This window comes from Corvus cornix, chromosome 1 (genome assembly GCF_000738735.6).
Source record: "Corvus cornix cornix isolate S_Up_H32 chromosome 1, ASM73873v5, whole genome shotgun sequence".
Classification (NCBI taxonomy): Eukaryota; Metazoa; Chordata; class Aves; order Passeriformes; family Corvidae; genus Corvus; species Corvus cornix.
The window spans coordinates 81,387,726-81,410,234 of NC_046332.1; positions in this window are offsets into that span (position 1 = coordinate 81,387,726).

Sequence of the window (22,509 nt, forward strand, 5' to 3'; positions counted from 1 at the left end):
TTTTAGCAATTTGAGCAGTTCCCCATTTAGTTCCTCTGTTTGAAGTATAGATGACTTTTAAACAGTCTCTACTCAAGTTATATTTTCAACGAATGCAACAAGTTACTGCTGCATGACACAATGACTATGCTAGATGAACTCCCCTTTGGGTCATTTCTTTTACTGGACAGGTAGCATTTCTTCATATCTGTTATACCCTGTATTTTGGGATTGAAAAAAAGGCATTCTAGGCAAGGGAATCCAAACTGTCTTGGTTTTAGATATCGTCAACATGACTTTTGGGAAAAAAATAGAGTATTAAATATAAAGCATAAATTACTTTTTCTTAGCCCTAATAGTTATTTGATACAAGCTATATTTGTTATAATATAAGCTATAATATTTGTTATAACCAACAATAACTTTTACAGCAAATTCAGAAAGAGAAATGTAACATAAATTAATCAACTGCGAATGCATGCATAAATGCATATTTTTGAAATGTTATGGCAAATTGCATATTTAGGGGATACACTAGAGACACGCATGTACAATACTTAATCTATACTGAAACTACCCATAAGGAAAAATTTGACCCCCATTTCCTTCTCTTCTCTGTGTGAAAAGGGAACCATTGATTTCTGCCCACTGACAGGCAGTCAAGCATACAAAACAAGTAGCAGACCAACGCAGACAGTAATTCCTGTTAATTCTCTCCCCGGGGTTTTTTGGGTTTTTTTCTGCAAGGGAAACATTGATTTGAATATGTTTTAGTGGATTTTCCAAAATCATACCTTTTTAATAAAGTTTCCCTTCCCAGAATACTGGGATCAGATACCAGGAACAAAAACCACATGAAACTTCATTAAAAGAAAAACCAAACCTCTTGTGTTTCTCAGGAGCCATTCTATCCACTGATATTCTGTAGGGGTTTTGTTTGCTTCCTTTATATATTTTATGTTAAATTTTTTTTGGTACAAGTGCTTAGTCTGGGTTTGTTGATAAGGAGATTGATTAAGTGCAATGAAAACGTGATTTGTTATTGTCATTTAACGGTAATAGGCTTCTATTTTTTTCTCCTCTCTTAAAATGAGTAAACAAACCAAACCAATTAACAAACAACACACACCCCACCCACCCCCCAGTATGATAAAGAGGATTAAGCACAAGAGGAAAATGAAGACTGTGAAGATGTCACTGTTGTTTTGAAAGGAAGTGCGCTCTGAAGTCCAGACTCCAGCTCTGTTGCTAAATATTTTTACCACCAACAAATAGGGTAAGAAGTCCTTTCTAAAATTAATTTGAAAGAGTTCTGTCCTCTCATCATCTTTTTTCTAGAATCCCTAGTATTATTCAAATTTTGGATTGCGCATTTGTAACTTCTGCTGTCCTCACTGTGAATATGCATTAGATTAAGTGACCTGGCCACTTCAGCAGCTTCTCCCTCTCTGCTCTCCTTGCCACACACCGGCTGCAATATTCTGCTCAGGTTAAGAGCAGTGATTGGCTCTTGCTAATGATTTGATCATTCTTGAAAGCTCTGTAAAGAAAATGTCTAAAGTAAATAAATTCTTTTAGGTCCTCAGGTGTGTTTTGCTGAAGAATCTAGGTATCCAGGATAATTAATTTTACATCTGTCTCTTACAAACTGTTTTGGACTATACATTTTTCATTAATGAGGGTTTCTTCATTCCTCCCTTCAGAATTGGGAGCCCTTCCCTCAGTTATAATAAAATAAATATGCTGTATCTGTTCTGCAGAAAGCCTACTAAGAACTTATTTTTCACTAGCTAAATGTTGGTCACTGCAAAAATGAAATGCATTGTGAATTGTGGATTTTTTTTCTTGTTTGTTTGGGGGTTTCTATGGTTAGAGTTTAGTACCAAAAAGGAAGAGAGAGGAGTAATTATTTAAGATATTTTTATGAACATAATGTATCCATAAAAATAGTTTTAATTATTCTCAACTTTTTTCCCTAAAGTCTTTTTCCTTCCCCTATAAAAGACATAGGTTGAGGTTGGGATTCTGTAAAAGCCCATTTCTCTAGACACTGAAAAATCTACATACTGATTTTACGCATTCTTCCAAATGTAACTTTTTTTTTCATAAAAAGATAACTTTGCTAATTCTGGTCATTTTCAGTATTACCCTCCTTTACTTTACAGAAAGAAGAAAAGGAGGGCAAAAAAGACAATCAATTATTTTCAAACCTTGTGTTATATAGCTAGTTTGTTTGAGTGGTCTTTATAATTCATATAACTGTATTTTACTTCCTTTTTTATTCCTTCTAATAATATACCTTTGGAAGACTTTTATGCCCAAATTAATAAAAATAAGACTATATCAAGATTAATGCTGTTCCAAATTTGCTCTAAAACCAGCACACAAAAGTCTTTTACTACTTATCAGTGTATAGGATACTGCACTTTAAAAAAATGTAGCAATTCAAGACTGTGAACATAATTATTGCTTGAAACTGGCAGATAACCATACCAAAAGGTTGGGGATTTTTTTGTAAAAGTCCTGGTACTTTAAACTTCAAGTGTATGAACTAGTAACCAATCAACGTACTTCGGTGACCATTAAGCTGTGACCAATGTCAAATGTTTTTAATTAACTAGTTAGTCAAGCTTAAGAAAGCCTGCTGAGGAAAGATGTATGATGTCAAAGGACTCTCTTCCTTTGTCACTTGTATTAGGCCGAGGAAGAATTACGAAAATCAACGGCAAAAGAAGAAGAAAAACAAACCCTTTACTCTAGAGCAGAGGTCAATCTGTTTATAGTGGAATTAGGTGGTAATAGTAGAATAGACAATTTGAAAAAAATGCTAAAAATTAACACTTGAAGTGGTGATAAAATAAAATATGCTGACAGAAATTATTAAAAATCCATGTTATAGTAAAATATATTTTTCTTTTTCATCAATATTTTAGTCAAATTAAAATCAGATAAAGCTGAGAAAAATGCGAAATCCCATTTGAAAGTCATGGAAGTTCTGCATTCAACATGTGACACTATCATCCCTGGTACAGACATACTGTGGTCTCGCCAAAAGAAGTGGCTTCCCTCATCAGTAGTATCCTGTATGAAGTCCAGAAGTATCCTTATTTGCTTTGGCACCTTGAAAAGGAAGGAGAAGCATAGGTACTTATGACTCTTTTCATCCACTGAATGCTTATAACCAATGTCAATGAAAGTGAACATACATTAACAAATGAGAAACTAGGAAGCACACATCAATTCTGTCCTACTATACTTGCTTCTATTGTATCTCCTTTGTCATATAAGTTGCACCTACTCAGCCATCAAAAGCCTCTATAGAATTTAAAGTTCACCACTGGCCACCATTTTACCTCCCTAGTATAAGATCCTAATTTCTAGGTTAAGGAGGTGTTTAGGTCAGTGTCATATGCTGATAGAGTGCCCTGAGGAGAGGTTAGTAACTCTAACTTGTCTTCCCAGGCTGCTTTTGAGTGCTGACCTCCCCAGGGCAGCAGGTCAGGGCAGTGGTGGAGGATCCCTGTGGTGGGGCAGGCACCCAGAGCACAGCCACTCCACTTAACAGCATTCACTGCCTCAGTCACGGGCACACCAGGGCACTTCTACAGTCCAAGCTGAACCTGTTCCTCTCCTCCTTGGCTGACACTGGGCCTGAAACACAAGAAAAAGCAAAGAAAGGAAAAGAGAAGGGGGAGTGGGAAGGGGGAGGGAGGGCAAGCTCTGCTTTACTGCTCATTCATTCCTCTGCATTCAATCACTCCAAGGCAGTAACTAGCTCAGCCCCAGGCTCCCCTTACATGCACAAAAGAAAAGCAATCCCATTCAGAAGGAGACCATGAGTTATTGATCTCATGCTGAATGTTATGTTCGGTTCAGCAGCACTGTCAGCTCCCTCACATGGAAAGCTTATGTTTCCCACCAACTCTGTTGAATGATACTCAGCTTTTTTGAAAATGAAGTGTTGGGGACTAGGGGTCAAGGGCAGAGACATCTCAGCTTTCATCCTGGGACTTCAGGACACATTCTGGGTCATGATGAAGGGTAAGCCTGCCAGGAATTAATTGTAAAAATCCTGTGGATCTTGTTCACTGGAGGAGCAAGCAATTCATGATTGCTTCACTTTCTAATTCAGACATTAGAAAATGAGCCATAAAGCCATCATTCGTTAATGTACATTAGATTTATTTTACCCATTCAAATTAATGAACAAAGTTTTTTGCTAAGACATTTTATAGTTAATTTATTTAGCTTAATATCCTCATTTGAAGAAATATGCAGAGATTTTGTTTTAATCAATGAAGACATTAAAGTGAAAACTTAAATTAAAAATTTATTTCTTATAACATGTTTCACTCTCAGCCTTTCTTTACATGAACTATGCATAGCATTACCCCATGTATCAATACTCAGTAGTCTATATAGCTACTTGACAGAAAGCAAGAAGGATTTTTACATTAGTTATTGTTACCACAATGGAAACATGAAACATTCAGACCATATCAAGTCCATATTAAGTCCTTGATTAAAAACTTTAAAAATTGAATATCTTGCATTTGTTCCTTTATGAGAATTCTATGTGCAAGGAGTCTAATTGTGGCATGAAGATAATTTCTTATAATCAATTATCTTTTTTGTTTGTTTGTTTGTTTGTTTTCACAAATATTCTCTCTCAGTGGTATTTCACTTATTTAGTCAATTAGTTAGGTTGGAGTTTTAATCTATTTGAAGGTAGGAATGATCTGCATCTGGACAGGCTGGATTGATGACATCATGCCAGTGGTATGAAGTTCAACAAGTCAGGTCCTGCGCTTAAATAACAACTACCCCATACAGCACTGTAGGCTGGGGGAAAAGTAGCTGGAAAGCTGCCTGGAGGAAAAGGACTTGGTGCTGGTCAACAGTGGCTGAACATGAGCCAGCAGGTGCCCAGGTGGCCAAGAAGGCCAATGGCATCCTGGCCCATGTCAGCAATGGCATGGCCAGCAGCACCAGAACAGTGATTGTCTCCCTGTACTCAGCAGCAGTAAGGCCACACCTTGACTCCTGTGCTCGATTTTGGGCCCCTCACTACAAAAAAAGATGTTTAGTTTCTGGACTGTGTCCAGAGAAGGGCAACAGAGCTGATGAAGGGCCTGGAAACAAGCCCTATGAGGAGTGGCTGTGGGATCTGGGGTTGTTTAGCCCAGAGAAAAGGAGGCTCAAGGGGGACTTTACTGCTCTCTACAACCACCTGTAAGGAAGTTGTAGCCATGTGGGGGTAAGTCTCTTTTCCCAAGTAACAAGCAACAGGATGAGAAAACCACTTCAAGTGACACCAAGGGAGGTTTAGATTGGATATTAGGAAAAAATTCCTCATGGAAACGGTGGTCAGCCATTGGAACAGGCTGCCCAGGGCAGTGGTGGTCACTGCCCCTGGAGGAATTTAAAAGATATATAGATATGACATTTAGGGACATGTTTTAATGGTAGACTAGGCAACAGTTGGACTAGATGATCATAAAGGTCTTTTCCAACCTAAATGATTCTATGATTCTATGATTAAGCAAAGGACTGAGTAGGCATCTAAAAGAAGGAAGAGATGGATGAATATAGACACTTCAGAGGAACAAAATTAATTCACAAGAAATCAAAGTAAAAACCCCAGTGAAAGTAGGAGTGACTATTTAATTGGACCCCAGAGCTGAGACATGGAAACCCTCTTACAGTCTTACTGTCTTTACTTCAATGCAAATTCATTTTTCCTGAGTAATAAGTACTGTCAGAATGTCATTCCACAATCATGTTCACATAATCAAACTCTTCTAAAACAAAATTTTATGAATGAGACTTATAATTCCATCAACTCAAACTTAAACATCAAAAGTAAAATTATATGCTTACTAATGTTTGCTGCAAATTTAGTCCTTTATTATTCTCAAAACACCTTCAATCATACCAAAGTTTTTATGCTTTAAAAAGTATCTAAATTTCTGAATGCATTCTGCTAATCAATTCAATTTTTGTGTTTATATTGAAGATTCCCTTTTTTCACTGGATATAATTGATTCACCATTCCATGCACTTGCTTGGTCCTCTGAATTATTCAACGTTCTTTTTTTCTGTGATTGGATAACTAAAACTTTCAAATGGAAAAACATATTTTGAAAAGTTCTTCCTGATTAAAATATTTCTTAGTAATACTGAAAGTAATAACATGCATTCTAAATACAAATGTTATGAAACTTTATATACAGACAAATAGGAAAAAACTTATCAAACAACTAAACAGAGCAAATAAAATACCCTGATTTCACTAATGAATATGATAATGAAAATTTCTAATAATTGGTTTGATGTTTTCTTACCTGGAGTTTTCTCTACTGTTTCCACATGATGAATCTAAGAGAAATATAGAGATACTTAAGCTTTTCATAGTTTGACATGGAAATGTTTTTTGTGGGTCTTTTTTTTATATCTCAGCTTTTAACTATAGATCCATTACATGAATGTAATTACTTGAATGTAATCATTCTAAATGAAAACTAGTAATATTTTTAGCACTACTTGTTTTGTCCACACCAATTCGTTGTGCTTTCTTCCACCCCTTTTCTCTAGTATTTGCTGAAATTAAGATTCTCCTATTTCTGACTTGGATCCTCAGACTCTGATGAGAGCAAATAGTAATTAAAATAGCATAATTGCTTTATTGGCATTCCATAGAAATGGCTGTCCAAGGATTTTTTGAACATTATATCTCTACATCTAGGTAAATACATTCCAAATACCACAAAAGCCTATTCTCTTTTACTGATTTCCTGAGAGAAGGATCGTTCAAGTGGAAGGAAAAACAAATCCTGTATTGCACTCTGATTCAGTACTCAATATGCTGCTGTCATGCAGAAGAAGAAACACAAGCCAGACAGATGAGTAAATTTGCAGTCTACTATATGGATCTTTTAACATGCTACATATTAGCTTTACAACTACCTTATACCAGAACTCCAATAGCATTGTGTTAGCACTGGTAGTAACGCTATGTTAATACTGGTAGTGTGCATAACAATATTTATCCTGTTATGAATACAACCAAAGTTACAATGAGAATTTTCTTACTCATTTTTGGTCAGTTTGCCACAAAATCGAAAAGGAAAATTAAATATAAACTTACTTAATTTGTCTTCTATTCTCATAACTCTTTCTATGACAATAATGTAATTCTGTATCACATACTTCAGTTTACATGTTTTCCTTCCTTCAACTGCAGCTGATTCATACGTGATTGACACGTGATTCACATATGATTCAACCCATCTAGTTGCCTGATCATTCTGTTTCTAGTAAAATGTTGAAGAACATTGGAGAAAATTGTATGGTCATTAATTTACGGGACACGTGTCAAAACTTGTCTGGGGAAATGTGATAAAGTCCATCTAATCTCACTACACCACCTAGGCTTTATTTCATACAAATATTAGTTGACAAGTACTGTGAAGCCAGAGAAGATTTCAGTTTTTCTAGAATAGTTCCTAAATTCCTTACAAAATCAATTGTAGCCACCTTCACTTGGCACAGAAATATGCTTCCATGAACATAAAATCAACAGAAAATGCAAAAAGCTAATATTTTACCTACTACATGTAACATTTTCCTGTGTTTCTATGTTCTTTTTTCTGAGCATCACTATCTGTCCACAGACTATTTGACGATACTTGAGATTTCCAGCTAGAGCATGGAACCTTACAATAAAACTGAAAAACTCTTGTCAAAACAGATTATGCAGATGGAAGACTGTTCCTACAATCAAAATTATAGCACATATAAACAGGGAAAAGTTTAAATTCAATCTGAAATACAGTGTAGTCTAAAAACTAATTTAAACTGAGTAGGAGAAATTATTCTCTTAAAAATCAAACCACACAAAATATTAAGAATAAAAGCAGAAGTTACCTAGATTACAATAATAACCTTTTTGATAGTTCATTTTTGTTTCTATTCCCTCTTATGATTCTGAGCCTTAACTCTGATCTGAACAAAAAGTCACAGACTTTCCTCTAATCATAATTCCATTTATGAAATTTTTTTTTTCTCCCCAATTCACGGCTCCAGTGGTTTATTTTACAGTTTCTCGCTGCTTTGCTCTGTATTTGAATTTTTCCTTGTATAAAGACAGGCTGTTGGAGTTGCCTCTCAGCTACTACCCCGTTTAACCTCAGATCATGACCTCTTGCAGCTAGTTACTATCTCTGCTGCTTGCTGATATCAATTTGTTTCCACTTCATTTGGGAGCAGTCATCTGGGCTCTTGATCTCTTACATGCCTTCACTGGCAAACATCTTTCAGTACCCAGTGAAGGCAAGAAACTCCCAAACTTAAATGAAACAAAACTTCAGCAGGTAACAAAAACATAATGTCAATCTGCCCACCTCTTGAGAGATGATTTAAGAGCAGATAATGTTTATTCACAGATTGTCAGTTAATAGATGAATAACAGATCACTGTGGGGTCAAATGACAGAGTTTTTAAATTTCAAGAGACAAATTTCAGCTGAGAGAAAGAGGTGTCAAATAGAATGTACCACCACAGCATATCTGATTGCAGTATGAATATAGCATAAGCAAGAAATAGAATTTTAATTCTAATCTGTCACTATGTTGAAATGGTAGGAAAGTTCTCCTTTCAAAGCAAATACATGTGAAGTGAAATAAACTGTAGGGAAATGCTTTGAAAAAAGGTCAGAATTTATTAAATTACTTTTTTTGTATCATAGGGAACACAAAAAACTGAAATGATCAGGTTGAAATAAAGAAGAAAATTAATTATAATAAGATATGGATTTTTGTGATATAAGTTTAATTATTTAAATAAAACTATGTTTATGCTCCCCCTGTTATAATTCATTGCCATATTATTTAAGGAAAGTCAACAGAAAACAAAATGAGATATTTGTTTTATTTCATTTTATTGTCATAAACTTGAATTATCCTTACCCAGTGATGTAACAAGACTGACACACTATCTTTTATTTAACTAATAATTGCTATGCAACAACACCTAAACATTGAGTAATAAGCTACATATTTGTAAGAAAATAGAATTTGAAAGAAAATAATTATTTGCTGACATAGTTTTAAAATTTTAAATGAATTATTATTTACTATGAATGTTTGCTCAGTTTCAGTAACAGTGCTGCCTTGTCAGAATTCAGCAAGGGGAAATTATGTAGACTAATAAGATTTGACACACCTCATTGAATTCCCAATCCACCTACTTCTTCCCTAGTCATCAAGATTAGACAGGATCTTTCTAATCACTAGATGATACATGCTCTCCAGTCACTGGAATGCTACCTGATATACTCTTTTATTATTATTTTCTGCAGTATTTCAACTGTCATGGAAACAAGAACTAACACATATAAAAATATTTGCACTTCTACCATGATACAGTTAATAGAATGCATCCATACAACTTGATGAGTACCACATACAGTGTGTAGCAATACAACAGTATTACTTCAATTATAAAATAACTTGTTTTAAAATTATGCTTAGGGATTTTATAACTTTTTTGGACTATTTTGCATGAATCAGATATTTTCAGAAATCTAATCACAGTAAGATTTATATACCCAGTCAGGAGGGCTTTTGTATTAATAATCTTGGTTTACGAGAATGTAACATCACAGATAATATTCTGTTATGAACTGTCTGATATTATAAACAGAAATCCCTGTCCAGTTCTTTATTTCTTCCCTATCTTCCATTCAAATATATATCCTCATTTAATGGGCACCCATAATTTATTAATCCATGAATTGAAATCCCATGAGAATTCTGAAATCTGTTCTTGGGTAGATTTATGGTGACCATTTTGCTTGGGTTAAGGAGACAGTTTAAACAAATGGAGAGATGTGCTGCATCAATAGCAATCAAGGCAAGAGAATGAGACTTTAACCCTTTTAATTTATGAATATAGATGTAGCAAAGGCTCCAATCTGCATAGCCATACAGAATTCCCTATTCAAGAATAAAATTCAGTTTAACTAAAAACTCCATGTCATACTCTATAGAAAATCTGAAAAAAGTGTAACTGGAACTTTTGACTGAATATGCAAGCTCAGAAGTTCTTGGGGAGCCACCTTTTACTCTACTTCAGGTGACACGTTCCTGTGTTTCCATATAAAAATGAGAGTTGATTAGTAACCCTGGCCCACTTTATAGCTATTACACAAAATCCCTTTCCTGAAGTTCTTATGCCAAAACACTGCTAGCACCAGCATAGAAATGCTCTTGTATAATGACATATAAAAATGTTTCTGAAATCCACATTAATTATTTCCACTACTACCTCTTTGTTCACAAATTTAGTAAATGTATATTTTTAAAAGAAACAAAGAAAATTAGTCATGTCCCTTATATGCCATTGTTTTAAATGGCTCATAATCCTATCTTATGTGCTCCATTCACACTATTCTTCTAACTATTGCATGCTTTTCAGGTCTGTAGTTTGGAATCTTTCATAGATCTTTTCTTACACTTTTAAAGAGAAACACATTTTGCCACCTCCATTAATTCATTAACCTCAGTGAGTTATCAAAAATATCTGACACAGATTTTCCTAGTTCCCCAAACATGCCACAGAACAATTTACCTGAGCCTGGTGCTTTATCATCCTTTAATCATTCTAATTTTGCAAACACTTTATATGATCTGTGGCTCATAAACCTCTTGTTGTATTTCACTTTCACAGAAAATTTATTCCAGACTTTAGGTTATGGCCTACAGCTGCACTCATAAATATCAAGGCAAAGCATTCATTCATGTTAAATTACTTTCCAGAGATGTGCAGAGTTATTCATACCACTCAGAAGAACACCAAAATTCATATTTCTGTCAAGTTCCACAAAAACAGAATACATGGGATTGCCATGTAAAACTTCTTTGCCAATATGTTTTGAAAGCATGGAAAACAGTCGAACTCCACGCAGGTCTGCTATTGAGAACACATTCAGACAACTCAATTAATGATTGTCAGACTTCAAATCTATACTTTATCCGGATATACAGATTTTAACTGAAGTCTAAATAAAAGTATTATAAATAAAATCAAGCAGTTGTGGGAAAGTTAAAGCAGGAAACATTGTGTCCGTATTTTAAGTACTTATTGTTCATCCTCAGTTTCCAGTCTTTCAGAAAGAATGTGTTCTGCTTGTCATTGGAACTTTTCATATCAAGCACAGCAAGCCCCAAAATCTGTGGATCCTAGACCACGTTCCATAATCACAAAAATCTTCATTAGTTTTGAGTCATTTCGAGTAAAAGTGCATCTTCATCAGTTAACTTGAGCCAGTTTCATTTTTTCCCCATATACTCTTGATAACATTTCGACAAGAAAGAACTACGAATTTACCATCTCCAACTGAGACCTATGGCAAAATTACTTCTTCCTGTTTTCAGATAAACACTGCATCTAGATAAACATGAAACATCATCATTCACATTAAGTTCTAAATTTACAAGAAAAAAATGCTTTTAAAAAGAAAATTCAGCAGCTTTCAGTAGAGTAACACTTACCATTTAAATACATACTTAGAATATCCTTTCTTTGGTTTGGCCTAAATATAGTGAAAAGGCCAAAAAAGTATCTGAATAGAACTGAAAAGTATGAATTGTCAACTTGATTTTCTTGCAAGCTTTAAGTTGCGAATTAGAAGAAAATAAAAACAAAACCCAAGATGCAGCGTGCATGATAGAAAAAATTTAATAAACCCTGACTGCCAAAAAAAAGCCATGTAACCTTCTGGGAAGCCTTCATTGCACAGGTGTTAGTGTCAGCTAGAAAACCAACAGACCTGTGTTCATTAGAAATTTGTCTCCAGTAACTAATAGCAACTTATCCTTGCAGAATGAACATATTTCTTCATAACATTCATGATTAATTCTATCTTAACGGGGTACAATTTCTTTTTACTATTCATCTTCTGAAATTATTGAAACATGTATAAAGAGTAGTAAAATCTGGGGATTAATTCACATAAGAATATTGTCCAATTTAAAATTAAAGCATCAAACACCACATCAGATGTCTGGGATATAATCACTATGTTTACACATTTATTAATCCATCAGAAATGATGTGGTTATATATAATATTAAATAACAGAGTTTTAGCTTATAGTTATTATTTAGGGATCATGCAGTGCAAATACCTTTAAATCCAGTACTGTAATTTGCCATATCTGAAGGTGAGGGTAAACTTGCTCAGCAGTATAGCCTGCTTACCCTGTGCTCTTTCAGTATGTAGTTCATTATTTCATTCTCTTCACTCACAGAACATGAGCAGCAGTAGCAATAAAACTCTGCATGCATATGCCAGTAGAAGGTTTTTATTGCTACTTCTGTTCTTGTATCCCATGAGAGGAAGAGAAAAAAAAAGTATGGAAAATCTTGGATTTTTAACAGGGATTTCTGCTTCAGAAGTGAAACAGGGGTTACACTGCTTTTAAGGAATTTACCTTTCTTTGTTTCTGCTTCCCTAATTTGAACTCCCCTAATTTTTAACAAGCAGATCTATAGCAATATTCCAAATATTATGAGCCACCTTCTTTCATGATCCATAGGCCACCAGATACTCCCAGGAACGCCTGCCTCCATGCTGACTATGCACAGGAAGTCCACGTGCTGGAGATCTTCCATCCACTGAGTTTCTGCTACATGACCCTGTTCTAATTCTCCCATGCCTGAGATCCCCTCAGGTAAAATGGCACAGCTTTCCCCAAATCTGTTTTCTTCCTCTCCTCGCAGGTATAGAGCAAAGTATATTCAAATATATTCATCACTTTTTTTTTTTGGAGAAATTTCCTATGTAGGACATGAAATAGATTATATATGGACATAGGAGATTCAAAACTGCAAGACGTTCACAGAAGAGAGTGTGTCAGTAAAGACACACCAAAAACAGTGTATCCTAGAACATTTAGATGAATGAATTTTAGTCAACCATAAATACACTCCCTCCAGCAAATATACAATAACTTTTTTTTGTGCTGAAAGTAAATATCTGCAGCCTTTCAAACAAAAAATAAGGCAGTGTTTTTTATGGGTTTTACTTGTGTTGGTTTTGGCTTCTTTTGGTTGGTTGATTTTTTTACAGATACTGATGTTACTTTTATTTCCTTTTGTTTATTACCTTTGTTTTACTCAGAAATAATTGTGCCTTCTTTACTCCCTGTAGTAAATTAGGCGTTAAAATGATCTATCTTGCAAGTGCTGAAAGTCAAGCCTCACTCCTCCCAACCATATCTCACCTCTCTCAATACAGTCCTTGAGATGCTAGAGGATGAAATGCCTGATGGGATAAGACTAAATCATAGTTTAATTGATATGAATGCTGTTTGTGCAGCAACTCTGACATTAAAAAAAAAAAATTAAAAAGGAAGGTAAAGTTATGTGAAATTAAAATGGGATGTTGTCATTAACTAGGGAAATTATTTTTTATTTCTTTTTGTTATTGCCTCAAATGGCTGCAGGTCTGCATGACCTGACATCTATTTGACAAGATATTCGGATAAAGTCACATGGTTCACCAGGAGAGCAGCAAATAAGTAATTTCATACAGTGTTCATCCAGCTAAAGGAACAGGCTTCTACTTCTTCACTTGTTATTTTCAGTGAAATATATTTTTGTTAATTTGGAGAAGAAAAAAAATCATGAGAGGATTTTCGTGATTCTGGATACCCAGTGGTACACTGAAATATTTAACTGTGGGGACTGCTGATCCAGTAGGATAATGGTAAGTAAACATGTTTTAATGTGCTTTATCTTGAAGGTAAAACCATCATACCTGAATGTATTTATAAGACAACATGCAATAAAAATTGAAATAATTTCTGCTATTGTCCTTGAAACTATTTAGGAAATAGTTAGATAGTCTCTGAGAAGTTGGGTGAAAGGGAAAGAAATAAAATTATTTTGTCAAAGACTTCATTTCAGTAAGGAAAAAAATAAATCAGTCAAACAAGAAGTTTTTGTTTGGTCTTTGATCTAAAACTTCTATATCTTTATTCATGCATGAGAAAAGTCTGTAAAACTGTTCAGTTTAGGAAAAATTCCCTTCATCTAACCTGATAAACTTTCAGTAATACTTTCTCTTCTACAATACACAATCCTGGTGCACAATATCAAGAGGAAAGGAAGGATTTAGTAACCAGAATTTCAATAGCTTGCTTTGTGTACCACAGTTCACAGAACATCCTGGTACAAATCATCAGGGAATCGAAATAATCACCAGTGAAAAGGACACTATTTCCCATCTCATTTCTATCAGCAGCTATTCAAGAACAACTGTAATAATGTAAAAGTATATCATGAACTTTGCAATAGCATAGAAACTAACCATCTTAAAATACCATCTTCAAAAATTATTTGTCATGACAGTCTCTGATGGTCTGATGACCCATTTAGTCTCAAGGGTGGAGCTGAATGAGGTGGCACAGTGTGGGTTAGTGGTGATGTTGCAACCTCAAACTAGCACTGCTGCTTTTCAGTCACGAATTGTGGGTTAACTGCACCAAGCCAGGCTAATGCCTGTGGGAGGAAAGTTTCTACTGCCAGACAAATCCAGTGCTGGACTTTTTGCTGTGCAGTATCTTCCTAGGGGCAATAAAAATTCCACATGATCCTTTGAGTAATTGAGAAGTGTATTTCCACACATTGAAAACAGTCAAGGCAAAACTGCCTGCTGGCTGTCCCTAGAGGCTAGACACTGTAAACTACATTAATTTCTAGAAGCACTCTGTAGGGAGAATATGCAGATAGATAGTATAAACGGCTTGATTTTAAAAATACTGGGGTATTTTTCTTGTGGCTAGGTGAAGAGAAGTGACTGAATTATCAGAAAATAGTTTAGTAATAAGTGTCTTCTGAAGTATGTATCAGATGTTAGATTTCGCAATATAGTATCATCTACTTTTTGTCAGTAACATTACTACACTAGACTATTAAAAGGTCTGACAAGCCATGACTACCTACCCAAAATAATAAGTGCTCTTAATAATATTAATGGGGTGTGCAAAAGACATATAAAATCTGAAACAAAATTTCCAATACGCATGTGCCGTAGACTAACTCTCTGAAAAACATATACTGTACGAATTAGAGTATACACACTGTTTATTAATGATTGAAATACAAAGATGTCATTATTTCCTTGTAATCTATTGAATACTGAAGTGGAAGGAGGGGAGTAATAAACAGTTTTGGCAACATTTCAGCTAAGTATATGTATATGGAGGCAAATGAAGTGAAAAAAATAGATGATAGTTAAAGACTGTGTAACAACTTTGCTAAGCTTTTCTAAAATGTTTATACTGAAGTAAAATTAAAAAAAGGAGGGCATGGATTAAATTTACTTCTGTACTAGACCAAATCTGTGTTTCTCTTTTTAATTTGTTCCGTGGCTTGAAATTTGCAATGTTTAAATTAATTTTTTCCTTCTCAAAAAAGGACAAATTTAAGAGACCCGACAAAGCAAGCCCTAAAAAATATTTATGTAATTTAAATTCTTAAATATTTAATGATAAATTAAAGTAACAACACTGTATTTCAGATTATATGTAGTCTAAGTGCAACATAAAATCTTGATAAAAAGGAAAAATATAGGCCAAAAACATTTCATTTTTTTATTTTTTAAAATCTGTCAGCTGTTTATCAAAAATTAATATTTCCATGTATTTGTAATATAAAAACATTATTCGGATGAAAAATTTTAGTTCTTTTTGCTTTTCCTTGAGACTTCATTGCTTACAAAGCCTGCAAATTTTATCCATCATATAAAATGTCTCAATAGATTTGCTTGCTAAGGGTTCAGTGTTTAAGTTGAGGAAGAAAAAAAATAATCAGAAAACACTTACAAATTTTGTGGCACTATTTATTTATTCTTGATGCTTACAGATTTTTAAAAGTCTCCTACTAAAATCTTCCCCTCTCAAAGTTCACAGGCTCTTCCTCTTAATCAAAACTACTGCCAGGATCTGTTAGCCCTGGCCACAGGACTGAAATTAGTCTTCAGCTAGCAAAATGTTTGTCAGGTTCAGTAAACAGAAAAGGAACAGAGTAAAAGTAACTGCCTCTTTCTAATTTTTCACCATGGCTGGAGCTGATTAAGAAGAAAAATGTACTTTAAAGAGTTTGAGCAAAAGAGATCTAAAGGAAATGAGAACTTAGGGGCAAAGTGACGTTATTATTAACAATAGAAATTAAGGAAGTGAAAAGAAATACAGTAAGAGACAGAACAAAGGAAAACCTCTATTCGAGAAGAAAAACAAACAACTGATGGGACAGAAGCCTGTGAGAGAAACTGAAGTAAAGAAGCAGTAAAAAACCTAAAGAGCAAGTGGTGCTCAGTAAGAGGGCTGTGAAGGATACTGGGTACTCACCCAGTATGCTTCCATGACCTTTCAGCTTAATTAATATCATGTCATGTGCCTCCATAAAAACCATAAGCTCCCACCACTCACACCCCCAATAAGGCAGAAGAAATAAACAAATTGCAAAACTAAATAATAAATTTCAATTTCTCTTACTTTAATTGTGCTATTTGGTTGTATGTTTAAGCTGTGTTTGATGCAGTGCAGTAATGCAGAATTGTGATTATGCACCAGCCTGAATATCTTTTTTTATTTGGTCAAACAAAATTGTTAGGTGAGAGCCCGTAATCCTTTCTTTATTCATTTCCTGCCCTTCTACTGTAAGATTTCTCTCATCTATTTTCTATTTATTTATTTTAGTCCGATATTCAGGTAAAGAATGAACTCAGGAAAGGACTCAAAATGAAGTTTGCAATCTAGCATACAAATATATGCAAAGTTTTCAGTATGAAACATAAATTCTAAGGAGTATGGAAGGTATCACAGTACATAATAATGCAAATAAATTGTAGTAGAAGTAGCACTTTCATTGTGTTATATAGTTCTAATTATTAGAAATATGAAAGATAACAATTTCTGCATTCTAAATGCAAACTGCAGTTATCTCTACAATTACAGAACTATAAAGATAACAAGAGTTTTCTTCTCCAAAGTAACATTCCTCTCATAATTCGTACTGTCCAGTAGGACGACAAGCATACATATAAAGCATGTGTAAAGACACTTTAAGGTGTAATACTGCTTCTATGAACAAATCACCTGGATGGAATCTCACTAGAACCTTTTCTTGCATTAATATTTTGTACAGATCCAGACCAAACAGCATTTATTCACATGGCTAATCCTGTGGACGTTTACAAGATCACCTGTTATTGTACGTGATGGCAGAACCAGGACTTATTTTTACATTGTCAAAAAAAAAAACAAAAAAAAAACAAAAAAAAAACAAAAAAAAACAAAAAAAAACCCCACAGTAAACCCTGTACAAATCTAAGTACATGTTCAAACTGTCCTAAAATATAATAGTAAGAAAATTATCTTAGGATATTTTGCAGTATAATTGTATCTATCACATTTGTATGTACGTATGTATGAACCTTTCTGTTCTCATGACTCTCTTACAACTGTGCTGCTAGTGACTTTATTCAGCTACCAGTACTTGTTCTGATCATGTTCTTTGTTGTTAGAATACGATTTTGTGTTTTTGAAACCTAATCTATCATGTTATAATTCCCCTCAAAATAGTGGACATGTATCTTCTAAAAGTGTCTCCGAATAAATCCATTTCAATGAAAAATAAATAATGAGAAAATTGTACACAATTAAGCTATTCTCAAAACAATCTTTGTATGTTAATGAAAACTGCAAATTGTACAAAATTTTTGCAATCCTATGAAAAATATGACAATGAAAATAATAAAGAAAAAAGCACATGAAGAGGACAAAATATAATATTTCAAGCCATAAAGGTTCTAACCTTCTTATTTTAATAAGGTAGATAAACTGTGGCTCTGTAGGGTTTTGTTGATTTTAGGTGGTTTGTTTTTGGGTTTTTTTAGTTGGGGCAAGTTAGGGGGTAGGGTGGTATTCTTTAAGAATCTATTTTTCTCTTTTAAAATTGTAGTTTATCTGCCACAACTTTTAACAGCATTTTATTAATTAATTACTGATTTAATGCATTCAGATATCATTCTATAAACATAACAGTTCATAGGGACTGTTACTTTGGCAGACTTATAACTGTGACATCAAATAGTTTGGCCGTATCTGAGCAGCTAGAATTAATAGAATCTAAGGAACATGGCAATGCTTTAGCAAACATGGAGAATAAGCTCAGTCTTTGTGTTTGATGAGTCAAAGGCCATCTTTCTGAATCAAACAAATAAAGTAGTACAGATCACAAATGCAGCATTTGTGTAAGCCTTGAATACAGCACTGGACATATCAAGCTGATAATTCAGAGCTTTGCTAAACATCCATTTTCAAGCACAGGAAAAGTGGAATTGAAATTGCCTTTTTTCTTCACATAACATAGGAAAATTAGGTTAGAGGTTAGTTTTGGGGTCAAAAAAATCAAAACCCAAAACAAATGGCCATTAAGGTTCAGATTTTTGGCTAGATCAAAGAACAAACACTGATACTACAAGCATCTACACAATCCCTGCATTACAAGCAGTCAGAGGTGACTATGACACACAGATTTTTTTCAGGTTTCTGCCATAGCAACTGTAAGTCACAAGGATATTTGGAAAAATATGATTAGGCTACTGACTCATCCCTGGCCTTAGGTTGCCTTGTAAAGAAAGATGTGAGGAATTACTGAACAGGTACTGGTGGATGGTCACATGGCTTAGTGGAACTTGGCAGTGTTAAGGCTTATGGTTGGACTCCATGATCTTAAAGGTCTTTTCCAACTTAAAGGATTCTGTGATTCTAAAAAGCAGCCAGAGATAGCTGTTAGCATCACGAGGAAAAGCTGAATATCATGGGTGGGTAAGGGGGAGTTACTTGAAAAGTGACTCAACTTTGTATATAGTTGAGAGGGAACACTGGGAAACCTTCTGGAGAGCAAAATTATTTAAGGCAAGTAACCTAGGCAACCATACCAGTAATAACATACAAGGATGAGACTGCCAACATAACAGTATCAAAAATAATTCATTTTCTACAGATAAGCAAACCTAGGACAAACCACAATTTCAGACTCATCATGGAATAGCTACCTTCAAAGATCAAATAGTTATGCCCCTTCTGCCACGCGCAGAGACATCTTTCACTTGATCAAGTTGCCCAAAGCTTCATCCAGCCTTATCTGAAACAGTGCCGGAGATGAGGCATCCACAGTTTCTCTGGACAACTTGTTCCTATGTCTCACCACCCTAATCATGAAGAATTTCTTCCTTATACCTAATTTTAACCTATCCTCTTTAAGTTTAAAACCTTTAATCCTTTTTCTATCGCTACAGGTCCTGGAAAAATCTCTCCATCTTTCTTATAAGCCTCCATTGAAAGGCTAAAATAAGGTCTTCCAGAGCCTTCTCTTCTCCAGGCTTAACCCCAACTCTCTCATCATTTTTACACAGGCTTGTTCCAGCCTTCTGATCATTTTCATGGCCCTCCTTCGGACTCAATATAACAGGAATTTTCTTGCACTGGGGTCCCCAGAGCTAGATGCAGTACTCCAGGTGGAGACTCAGCAGAGCAGATGAGCAGATCAATCACTTGATCTGCTGGCCACACCTCTTTTTATGCAGTCCAGGACAGGGTTGACTTTCTGGGCTGCAAACACATTTGTTCTTTAAGCACATTTTATGTTTCAAACTTCTGCATCTTCCTAAGAGATGATAATTTTTACTACTGACAGTCTCCTGCAGAGTAGGCAATTGGTTCTCTAGAATGGATACCAGTGGGATGATGAGGAATTAAATCTTATCCATGCCAAGCTTGACCAATCATGATGTCACAAAATCTTCAGTTTTACTATTTGGAGAAAGTAGATGGGTTAGCATAAAGTTTCTGTAGTTAAATTTATATTTACCATAAAGAAAAGGAAAATTAGCCAAGAGAAAACTCCTGTAGAATTTCAGTGCAAAATGAAAACTGATTTCTCTGAAGGATCCTTCTGGTGCTGCTAAAGATGAGTCTTGAATACCAAAGGAAAAGACTTGATCTGCAATTTAACTAAGATATTAAAAATAAAGAGATTATTATTAATCAGAAACCTAATCAGAACAAAAAGACTAAGAATTTAGGAAGAAAAAAGGAGCAGGACTGGGAAGAAAGTTGTGGAATTCCTGAAAACAAGAGTCTCAGAACTCTGCATTATGGTCTTCTCTGTCTGTGGAAGGAAAATTCACAGGAGGGAATAGCTGTAGGTGCAGATTTTAGATCCAGTAAAGGCATGCAAACGTTTTTGCAAAGGCAAAGTCATGAACAAGTAAACAAATAAATGACGTAGGATACACGACTAAAAGATATTTTCTAAGTATTAGTTCGACACATCCACAAATAACTAAGTAGATTGGTTTAAATCTTGAGTTAGTTATGTATTATTAATTTAGTAAAGTTGAATAAAAATAATCAGAATATTTTTTTTCATTTAAATTTATGCTAATACTGAGGACATCATACAAAAGAAAGCAGTAGCACTTTCAGCCCTGATAAAGAAATTTGCATTAAAATCTGAAACTAAAACTAAACACATAATAGTCATGAAGGCTGGAGAAAGAAATTGCAAATAAACGTGAAGAAATTTCATGCTTAACTTACTGATACATCAATTGCAACATAAAACAGTAGTTTTAGAGAGACTTAGAGAATAGGTAGACTAGTTTTTGCATTCCAGAAATCATGTAGAGCAGATTAAATTGTACTACTATTGTTCACACAGACTGTAAAGATGCTTAAAAAAGTGACACTCAAAGAAATGCGAAAACCAGGAAGTCTGAGACAAAGTCCCAAAAAAGAAGGAAAGTGGACAATCTCTTGCAAGTGTGTACCTCATTATGTGCAACATATGTGATAGAGTCTCTTAAGAGACTTACTGAATCAAGTAAGCCTTATGAAAATTCTAGGAAGTAGTCCAAGCTAGAGGAGAGCAAAAGAGTCCAAATGTTTTTCTGGATCGGTGTGGGATGAATCTTTTAATTCTATGTTAAGATACAAACCCAAACAGCAAACAAAGGTGTCTAGACACTGATTGGTTCCTAAACGCTTGTTTATAAATAAATTAAAAAATCAACAAATAAAAGCAAAACTAATGAGCAGTAACACATAGAAGAAAATAATAAACCTAATGCCTTAATGACTATCTTACATTTCCTTGTCACAGCATAAAATATTAAAACACTTTCTAAGTAGTTGAAGAAGAAAGCAAGTCTACTGGGTTCACCTGATTTCTTAAGGAAAGGATAACTGTTTGGTCATGCTTTATATCCCTGGGCACTGAAAACACCCTCAGCAAGTTTTCTGACAACCCCAAGGTGTGTGGTGCAGTTGACATGCTGGAGGGAAGGAATGTCACCCAGAGGGACCTTGAGAGGTGGGTTTGCACAAACCACAGGAAGTTCAGTGAAGTCAAGTGCAAGATCCTTTACTTGGGTCAGGGAAAGCCCAAGCACAAATACAGGCAGGGAAGAGAATGGATTGAACCCTGGGGAGAAAGACTTGGTGGTGGTGGTGGATGGAGAGATCAACATGAGAGAGAAATGTAAGTTTGCAGCCTAGAAAGCCAACTTGGTCTGCATCAAAAGCAGCATGACCAGCAATTTGAGGGAGGTCTCATCCCTCTACTCTGCTCTCATGAAACCCTGCCTGAAGTCCTGTGTCCAGCTCTGTGGCCCCCAGCATAAGGACATGGACCTATTGGACTGAGTCCAGAGGAGGTCATGAAGATGATCAGAGGGCTTGACCATTGCTCCTATGAAGACAAGTTGAGAGAGCTGGCGTTGTCCAGCCTGGAAAAGAGAAAGGTCTGTGGAGACCTTATAGCAGCCTCCCAGTAACTCAGTGGGGCCTGCAAGAGAGTGGGAATGGTACTTTTTATAATGGCATGTAGTGATAGGATAAGGGGGAATGGCTTTAAACTGAAAAATGGTAGGTTTAGTTTAGATATTAGGAAGAAGTTCTGTGCTGTGAGGGTGGTAAGACACTGAAACAAGTTGCCCAGAGAACTTGTGGATGCACCCTCCCCAACCTTGAACAGAACAAGCTGGATGGGGCTGTGAGCAACCTTGTGTAAAGCATCCCTGGAACTCAGAAAATAGTCATGTTTTGCAGAGATTTTTCCCAAAGAGACCTCACTGCAGTTTTGGGAGTTTTTATTAATGCAGTCTTTTTAAGCTTTTAATTTCCTTTTTTTCTTTCTTTATTTTTTCAAATGTGCTATCACATATAAGACATGGTGAGAAATCATGATATTTAAAATTAGAAGATAACAATTAAATTGCTATAAATAAATATGTTGCTATATTGTTGGAGTGAAAGCTCCTCTGGACCCAGGCCCAGAGGAAAGCCAAAATACAGGGGTTGAATGAAACCTTTGGATGAGATACATTAAGTCACACCAAAGTGAAATAGAAATACAGATTTTTAACCTTTAGTAGAAATATATACTAAGTGCTTTA